The sequence below is a fragment of the Capsicum annuum genome, chromosome 1 (assembly GCF_002878395.1).
Source record: "Capsicum annuum cultivar UCD-10X-F1 chromosome 1, UCD10Xv1.1, whole genome shotgun sequence".
Taxonomy (NCBI): Eukaryota; Viridiplantae; Streptophyta; class Magnoliopsida; order Solanales; family Solanaceae; genus Capsicum; species Capsicum annuum.
The window spans coordinates 136,040,851-136,051,303 of NC_061111.1; positions in this window are offsets into that span (position 1 = coordinate 136,040,851).

Below are 10,453 nucleotides of genomic sequence, written 5' to 3' on the forward strand. Positions count from 1 at the left end.
CATATAAACCATGAATTTAGTTGAAATTACAATAAGGGAAGAGAATCATGCCTTATATCAAAGAATTGACGAAAAAAAATCACCAAAGCAAGCCCCAAAGCAATCCTCGAGATAAAACCCTAGCCTTCTTGCCCTAAAATCTCTTGAGAGAATTATTGAATGTTTAGGAATAGTTTCTAAGTGTTAATGAATTGAATAATAGGGTACATAACCTCTTAAGTGTATTATCATTTTTTGGTCCAAATTAGGGTAAGTAGGGAAATGTCTAGAATACCCTCACTTAAATCCATTTAAAATCCATCACAAGGGTACAACTGACCCATACGAGTCGTACCCTCCTATACGATCGGTATCCACTACTCGTATCCAAGCCTTAAATATTGGATCAAACACTGTCCAGTATACAAATCATCCAACCAAGTCATAACCACAGTATACGATCCGTACCCATAACCCATATCCCTGGTAGTATGAGATACTAGGAGGATCAAACACTACCCACCATACGAGTCCTTGATACGAATCATACAAACCCTAAGTCATACCTATTCCACTGACTAATTATCCCACCAACCAACACTGTCAACATGCGACAAGACCATACCGCTCGCACCCCAGTATAGGGCTCGTACCCATGAATCGTATTGGGTCCGAAGAATGAATTTTCAGGAAATTTTCTAAGGGTCGAAACCCAATATGTTTCATATCATCATCTAATTGATCATTCATTTTCAAAACCTCATATTCCTTTCCCTTAAGAGTACTTTCATCTTCAAGAAAGTAATTTTCATCTTTAGGAGGAATATTGTCACACCATAGTGGGTTGTAATATATAATATAGCCCTCATCATGAGCTACATCATCAGTGTTATCCACACCACTAGGTAGTTCACTAGGAGTGATTTTATCATTTTCAAAAAAGATATTATCCTTAAAGAGAGAAGAGTCTATCCATGAAGAAGATGTAGAAGATCTAGGTTCACTCTCTAAAAGACAACTATTAAGTATGAAAGATGTTTCAAAGACATAGTTATCCCTATGAGCCAAACAATCATTAAGATCTTCACTAGTGGACATACTCAAAGAGCCATTCCTATTCACTTGATCAATATTTTCAACATCACCACTCGTTTGAGGTTTATTAATCATATCACACACATCCTCAAGTGGTGGGAAAGTTTCACACACAAGTTGATCAACATAATTTTCACAAGATGATTACTTTCATTCAACATCGTGGCTTCAGCATTAGGTGGATTTAAATTGATCTTACGAGAAGAGTCAATAAGGTCATCAATAGGATCAGCTAGTATTTCCACACTCTCAATGAGTACGTCATCTACAAGAGGCAAAGAGTCACGAGACTCATAAATAGTTAAGCTACTACTCATACTCAATGAGATACTATCCTCACAATCATCATTCATATGCATAAAAGTGTAAGATTTAGCTATTTTACCTTGAAGTTCTTGAGAACATTCTTATTTGCCTTGGTGTGAAGGTCCTCCACAAGCTTTGGAGTCATCTAAGATTTCCCTCATCAAATCTTCAAAAGGAATCTTATTTTTTAGTACTTGTTCTCCTCCGCTTGTCGTGTTGGTACCTACACACATAACCTTATTAAAAGAAGGACAAATAATATTAGCTCAATTTGGTGGCAATCCCTTAGTTTTACTCCTCACAACTTCTCTTTTTTCTGCTCTTAGGTTGCCACCTTGCACTCCCTTACTCCTCTCAATCCTTTTTCTCTCAATTTCATATGGCTTGGAGCAAGTAGTCATCTTTTCTTGAGATTTTGGAAGGGTAGGTGGAAAGAGATGATTTTCTCATTGGTCCATCACAATTTTAGGACTATTTTATATATTTGGAACCTTATGTTGTGCAAACTAATTGGCACCCAATCATAAGTGTCCACATTCCAAGGAGAATATATCACACCACACCTTCTCATAGTACCCATCTCGGGAAAAGGAAACCTTCACACTCTCAAAGACTCTATAGCCTTTCATAAAGTATGGGAAACACTTGGACACTAGAGATATCCCTAGATAATCAACCATAAGAGAAGTTATGTAGTTTGCATGAGACTAATCATCAAGGATAAGAACATATCTTAGAACTCCACAAATCTCTACCTATCTTAAACAAGTTTGTCTTCTTAGATTGCTATTATAAAGCTTTGTGTAACCCTTCGGCACATAGATTGACCCAAGAACTCTTTTAAGGCTCCCCATGCTTGAGTGGGACTTCTTGTAAGTGTACACCATCCTAAGGTCGAATCTTGAATATACTTAAGGGCATATGTAGCTTGTCCAGCTTCACTTATAACATAATCCTCGAAGATCCTTTCACATTGCCATTCCCAATTAAGGTAAACTTCGGGATCCCATTCTTCTTTAAAGATGGATAGAGTAGGAAAATAGTGACTCCTACTATACCCTCTATTTCTACCTTGGTTCTCGCTTCCACACGTTTGAATACTAGAATAAGAAGCTTGAGATGTAATTTCCCTAGGCTTTGGAGATGCACATGTCTTTAGTCCCATGGAAAAACCTTTACTATAGCTAGTATAGCCATTTATATCACTTCGACTTTAATAAGAAGCACTACAAGGTAAGGAATATGAATCTTTTTACTCTACTTGCACACTCTCACCATGACTCTTAGAAGGTGAATAAGAGAGAAGCTTATACTTTGTATTGTCATGATGTTCAGAGTGGGAAGTGTAATACTCCTCACTTGCCCCATCTTCTTCACAAGACTCTTCATCATCTCCCTATTCACTACAAGAATTAGGGTTATCATTCATCTCATATTTTCCTTTGGAATAGTAGCCCTCACTCCTGCACGACTCTTGATCATGTCTATATTCATAGCCCCCATAATATCCATCTTCTTCGTATCCATAACTATATTCACACAATCATAGTCTCCTATGTCGTAGTCATAATTGTTCGAGGCTATCGAAGACAGTACCTATAAAATGAACAAACAAGATTAGTAGTAAAGCTCCTCACCAACACTCGTAATATCTTACTTTTATGATCCTCATAATTAAAGCGGTGAATGTTTAAAGTTGCTTATACTCCAATGGTTGATAAGGTGTCAATCTCCACTTTGTGGCCGGAGTGGATTCTTGTTTGAAAAACTCAAAGAAATAAAAACTATTTACGAACTTGAATTAATAAGTTATAATGAAATAAAAAGAGAAAAGCTTGAAAGAAATCAGACGTGAAAGAAAAGGACTCAAGAACTAATCAATCAACTTAGTAGATGAATAACTAATTGATGAGTATTTTAAGACTCAAAATAAGAGATTAGGAATCAAAAAATTGAAACAAAATAATCAAACCTTGAGCAGTGGAGTAATTAAAGTGTTAAAATGCACTTTGGAAACTTGAATTTGATATTTTGGAACTTGATATGCGTTGGAGGGGTGAATTTACATTGAGGAAGGCTGAGTTACGGTTGGGCTGCGTTGGGACCTGCTTCAGCAGGTGTGGAGCACCTTGGATGCAGGGTGTTGCTTACTTCTTTGGGGTGTACTGGGGCTGCTGTAGCATGTCAGTCGCAGATGGAGAGAAGGCTGAACGCAACTGGTCCTTTTCTAATTATTTTGAGCTGCGTTGGGGATGTTGCAATAGGTCACCCACAGATGGAGGGAAGGCTGGACGCAGCTGATTGATATCTCACTATTTTGACTTGTGTCTGGCATACTACAATAGGTTAAGCACACTTCCAGCATAGGTCAGGCGCACATAACCCGCTCCATAGTTTTCAATGTATATTTGAACCTCAAATAGTCCCCCCTTTTTGTCCTCTCTTTGGAATATACTTGGAATCCTTTATAGATGCCTTGGTACAACACTTTTTACCTTTTTTATTCCTTCTTTTTGGATCAAACACACATTTTGATGAACTTGAATATGAAGATAACAATCTTCTCAAGAATACACCAAGAGCACCTTAGCTCAGAATGTGTTGAAAATTTGAACCTATGCACCTTTCATTGTTCTAAACTTATTCCATACATTATTTTGCTCAAATTCCTCACCCAACACTTTAAATCTTGCAACACACCTTAAACTTCTTCTTTTCAAACCCAAGCTTTCAATGATTCTATAAGGCTCAATTTCACTCTGATTTAGCTCAAATTTGATATATGAACACTAATAGTGCTAGTGAATGTAAATCTAACACTAAAAACACAAGAAGAACACAAAATCAAAAACTCAAAATTTGAAACACCCCAAAAACGTTTGGGACTCTTTTTCTATTTTCTTTTTCTATTTTTTTTATGTTTTTCAAGATAAGAAACCCAAGATTGACTTTGTAGGAACGAAATCAAGCTTGGCTCTGATACCAAATGATACGATTCTCATCACGAAGACTCGAATTTAAATGTAGAAAGTAAAAATAGAGGGATAAGGTATCAAAGATAGAAAGATAGACATAAATATGATAATAAAAGGGCAATCAAAGGGTGTATCAAATCCAAAATCCTCCCTTAAAGATTATCAAATAACAGCTAACTCTTAAACCTTCCTTAAAGATTATCAAATAGTAGCTAACTCTTACGTGACCACAAAAGGGGATTGGATCTCTCTTACAACTGACGTTTCTAATCAAAGATCAACATTCGCTTTTCCAAGCTCTCAAACACTCTCAATGGAGGTTCATGAATTCATTGTTATCAATCAACAAAAACTAACTAAAATGAGTCTAGCTACCAAGTATTTATCGTTTGGCTAAATATTACATAATTAGGGCCCAAAAGTGACCCAAATGTAAGAAAAGGCCCACTATGGTTATTTTGACCCGCTCTTGAAATGCTAGAGCGAATCCAAAGCGCCTTAGGTGCATGACCCTTCCAAGGGGCTTTCGAGCCCCATTTTGCACCCCTTCGACCTCGTCAAGGTCCTTTGACCCTCCTTAATGGTAATATTCATCCATGTGGCATCTTTTAAAAGCACTAAGGAGTCATCAAGCACCTCGAGCATCATACGTATCTCATTCAAAGGTTCAGAGTCAATTTGACTTGTATCAGACTCGGTGGTTCGAAGATTTTGAGAGATATTGTTAGTTAAACTGTTCATAAAAAATAAGGCATACATAGATATGAATATTGTGTTTTAATGTTTTTTGGTGCTCATTACTATTGTCTTTCTATGATTGTTGGTAGGAACAAAGTTTAGTTTTGATATTTAAGCAGTTTTTAATTCAATGTTATACTAATTTAACAGTTGTTTCGTATTTCATATCGTTGAATGAATTGGATATCAATTAAGTTTGTGTCAACCAAATATACTGTAATTTTTCTTTATAAATCCTGATTTTTTTTTCAGTATGAAAGATGACAGTATTCATTAAATCTTAATTTAATACAAAAGTAAATGAGATAAATCTTGATTCAAAGAGACAACCACATAATGTATGGAATGAGTATATAAATTGGTATCACCTAAATTGAATATCACAATCCATAAATATCAGTTTATATATCTATTTCATACAAATGTGACATGTAAGAAATCACTTTATAAACTGATTCCATTCAATGTATAACCTTAAGTATATCTTCTTAATTGAATATCACAATCACATTATACTCATTCCATATACATATAACATGTAAGAAACTATTTTATAAACCTTGAATGTAATATTGATATTATACAGGTTTCATACATGAAATAATTCAAAAAATACAAGTTTGTATATTTATTTCATACACTAAAATAAATAATAACGTATAATTTTTGGTGAAAGTCAATTTTTATACCAACTTCTGTAATCATTATACTCATTCCATATAAATATAACATGTAAGAAACTATTTTATAAACCTTTAACAGAATATTGATATTTCGTACTAATTTTATATAGATTTCATACAAAAACAGTCTAATAAGTATATATAAGATAATTTTCACTATATTATTCTTATGAAAGATTCCGATCTGCATTCAAATCCTTATTTATGTTGTACCAACACAAATAACGAATTGTTTCATACTTTCTCTAATATCCATTGACATATCTTTTATTGTTATATACAAGGAGTATTTAACAAAGAAATTGACAATACTCTTTATATCAGGTTTTTTTAAGAACAAAAGAAAAAAATAGAAGAAAGAGAATTTCCAATGAAGGAGAAGAAATCACTGGTTGAATAATGACTTTTTTTAAAGAAGTATATTCATGAACATCTATCACAACAAGACGTAGAAGAATAAAAAAGTTTGTTGCGATTGAGTATGTCAGTGGAAAATGAAAAACCCCAATTAGATAAGAATGAAAAAGATGAGTAAACCCCAATTTTTTTCCAAGAAATAACTTGAGTATGTTAATGGAGAAGAAAGTAGCTTGAGTATGCCAATGGAGAAGAAGCGTACTTTGAGAATAAAAATGTGTTTAAGTCAAAATAAAAGTCTTCTTTTAATAAAGTTGTTCCAGAAAAGTGTGTAACCTTTTGAAATAAAATATCATAATATATTCTTACCATAATTATCAATACACTATTTAAGGAGAAAACTGAATACTATCCTATAAATAGGGAACTAATTTTAATGTATGAATAAAATACAAAATTTTGTAAATAAAATAATATATATATTTTAAAAGTTGCTACAACATGCAATTAAAAAGTTATTAATGCAATTATCTAAAAGTGTTGCTAAAATTTGTAATTTTCAATCTAATAATTGTATAGGGGATAATTTTTCTTTTTAATTTTACATAATTATCCCGAGTATGTCAGTGTGGGAACAGTAAAGAGAAAATACATTGAAACACTCCTAATCTTGTCCACATAACTCACCTTAACACTTTAACATTATGGGCACTTATTTACCCCCTAAACAATTTCCAAGTGAGTTAAATATACCACCCTAAAAATGTAAAATCACTCTCACAATGGAAAGTATATTACACGCGTCACATCAGCGCCACATCGGAGCCACGTAAGGATATTATTCTTTACAAAAATAATCTATACTATATTAAAAGTGTGAAGGATTTTAGAAATATTGTTTGAAGTTTTTGTCTTTCATTAAAATGCTTTGTTTTAGATAAAATCGTCTTTTCACTATTTTTCTATGTTTAAGAGTTGAAAATTAATTAAATATATTTATGGTAAAATCTTTTCTTATTAGAAGTCATCAGAATTAATAACAATTAATCATTTTTTCATTAGTTTGAGAATTCTAAATCAACTAACTTTGATTTTAAGAAGATTTGAAAAACTAGAAATAAAAATAAAAGAGTTAAAATAAGAAAAATTTAAGAAGTATCAAATTTTTAAAAATTTTAAGTACATAATAAGAATAAAATCAATGATTTTGTAAAGATATCACTTTAAAAATAAGAAAAAAATAAATACCAAAAAAAGGAAAAATAATTGTACCACACACATGGTTTAAATTGATGTGTCTCTCTTAGGCTTTGCCAACAAGTAAAAGAGGTATTGCATGGCAAAAGCAAAAGTGATAATCCATCAACCACTTAAAACTTCTGGTGATAAAATATATAGGTCAAACAACAAAAATTTTGACAGTTTGGAGCTTAATTACAGAAATTCTGATATTTTGCATAATTACAGAAATTTTTAATTTTGAATCTATCGAGATACATATTAACTGCCGATACATCCAACGAAGATACATTTTTTCTTTTGTAAAGATATATAATTAGCTCCTAATACTTTTTTTTTGTTATTTTGGATCTGTTGTGATACATAATACATCCAACGCCAATACATTTTTTTCTTTGAGAAGATACATAATTAGCTTTCGATTTTTTTTTTAATTTTGGATATATTGAGGAGCATAATTAGCTCCCGGTACATCCAACAGAGATTCATAATTCGTTGAGATTTGTATAATTACTTTGTAAGCGTGGAAATTTGTGTACATAAAGTAATTTAAAATGTATATTTATGTTATTTTTCCAAATATATATGTGTTTGCACTAAAATATATGTTTATGTTTACATTATTATATTAAAGTATGAAGGATCTTTGAGAAGTGATTTGAACTTTTTACACTTCATTAAAAAATTTTGCAATAGACAATCATTTAATTTTAAATAATTGACACTACGCCTCGTGCAACTAAACTAGTTTCATATATATATATATATATATTTATATTTATAAAGAAAAAAAGAAAAAAAATCCCATACTCTCTTCTTCAGCCCAGTGTTTTGGACGACGAAAGGCGACAAGGCCCCGTCTCGCCATGTGGAGAGGCGATCTCCTTTTAAAAGTATAATGACATTTAATATAAAAAAAATTAATTGTATATATAAGTGATCAAAATTTCAATAGCACTAATATATTGAGAAATATTTCAAGTTAAAAATTATAAATACATAGTAGATAAATACCAAAAGTTTAGAAGTTGAATGACTTAACAATCCATAAAACATGCAATACTAAAACTTTAAAGTTTATTCTTCTTCAAGATTTGCATAATCTTCAATTCCAACTTGTATTTCATTATATTGCCCCTCATCTTATTCCTCGTCGGATTCTTCATCAATTGGGGTCCGAGTTTGACTTGAACTTGTAGCTTTTCCCTTATCAAATGACATTGACCTTAAAGTTGAGCTTGAAGACATTATCATCATCAGCTTCAGCTGCCATAGCAACAGTATCCCAATTAAGCTCATTTTCTTCATACATTAGTTCATCTTTGGGGCCACCAAGTAAACATTTATTAGCATCTTCAATATTATCCAAGAGAATTGGATCAACAATATTGTGAATATTATAACGATGTGTCAATATTCTATTGTACTTAACGTACACTAGATCATTGAGACGCGATAGCTCAAGCCTATTCCTCTTCTTGGAATGAATCTATACATAATAAAGTAATTACTAATTAGATTCTAATAATAATCATTTCATTATAGAAAGTAGAATATAATAAATCGTTTTCACATGTTTAAACACACTCTAGTTTTGTTCACATCCAGATGCACTATAAGTCAAACTCAATACTCTCATGACAAACTTTGACAAATTCGGAGTGCCGCTTTCAAATAGCGATCACCACTCAACTATAGAGAAAAATTGAAGGTTAATAAGTATAAAAAAGTCAATAACTTAAGTAAAGCATTAAAGTTATAATAAAGACAACTAAATTAATTCACTAACCCGGTGGCCTTATATCTCTAGCTCTAATAGCTTGACCAGAAGCAAACAATCTCCATATTCTTGTACTTAGTAAGTTTAACAACTAGTAAATCTTGTGTGGAAAGACTGGGGACCACTGTATCAATAAAAGTATAGTAACTCTTTCACAGTTTAGCAATTTTCTCTTCATTCATAGTGAATCTAAAGTACAATCCTGAATTCAAAATATACCCTGCTGAATGCGAATGTCATTTGAGCTGGTCAATCCACCTTGTATAAATTATTTTGAGGAATTTCACATAATGGCTCAGAACTGGATCAAAGCCCCGTTGAATAGTTTCCTTCATCTTATCCATTACTTTAAGCATATAGCCCATTGGGGTTCTTTTTTTCCCATCCATCGAGCGAAGCAGTAAGACCAAAAGATCACAAATTTTAAGAGTTTTGATAACATCATTCCAAAAATATGTAGAATAAAAAATTGTGAAAACTTCTTTTCCCAAAACTTTCTTTGGAAATTTACTGAAACTCCATTCATTAGAGATGATCAAGATTCTCAAGTTATTTCTTTGTTTCTACATAACCTCCAAAGTAAAAAAGGCCATTGTGAATCTTGTCTTGACCGATTTTACCAAATTTTTTTCATTGGTGAATTTTCTCATCAATATCAACAACAACGACCTGTGAATTATGTAAGAAACTACCTTTATGGCCTTCTTAAAAAATATAAAAGACATATTATATCACTTATTAACTTAATAAATATTTAGAATTTAGTAATAACTATAAAAGAGAGGAGGCATATTAAGTATTACATGAAGCATATGTGTTAATCATAAAATATGTCCCCCAACATCAAATTAATGCAATGGGCAGCACATGAATTCCAGTAGATATGTGGGTATATAACCCTCATAAGCTTCTCCGCTTTCATATTTTCACTGGCATTATTAGTGACAACTTGAACAACATTTTTCAATTCAATTTTCTCAATTTTCTTCTCAAACAAGTTGTACATTTTAGTGCCAGTAGTGAACTCATTGCTAGCATCAACAGAATCAAGAAAGATACTACCTATGAAACAATTCACTGAAATATTAATGATCAGTTTTTCATTGCGTGTTGTCCATTTATCCATTATAATGGAATAACCATACTTTTGCCACTGAACTTTATGATTTTCAACAAGACCTTCTACTTTCTTTAACTGAGTGACTCTAACTTCATGATAGGTAGGTAGCTGCATTCCCGGGCCATGTTTTCCTACCGCTTATATGAAGTTAGTAAATGAATTATAATTTACATAATTGAAT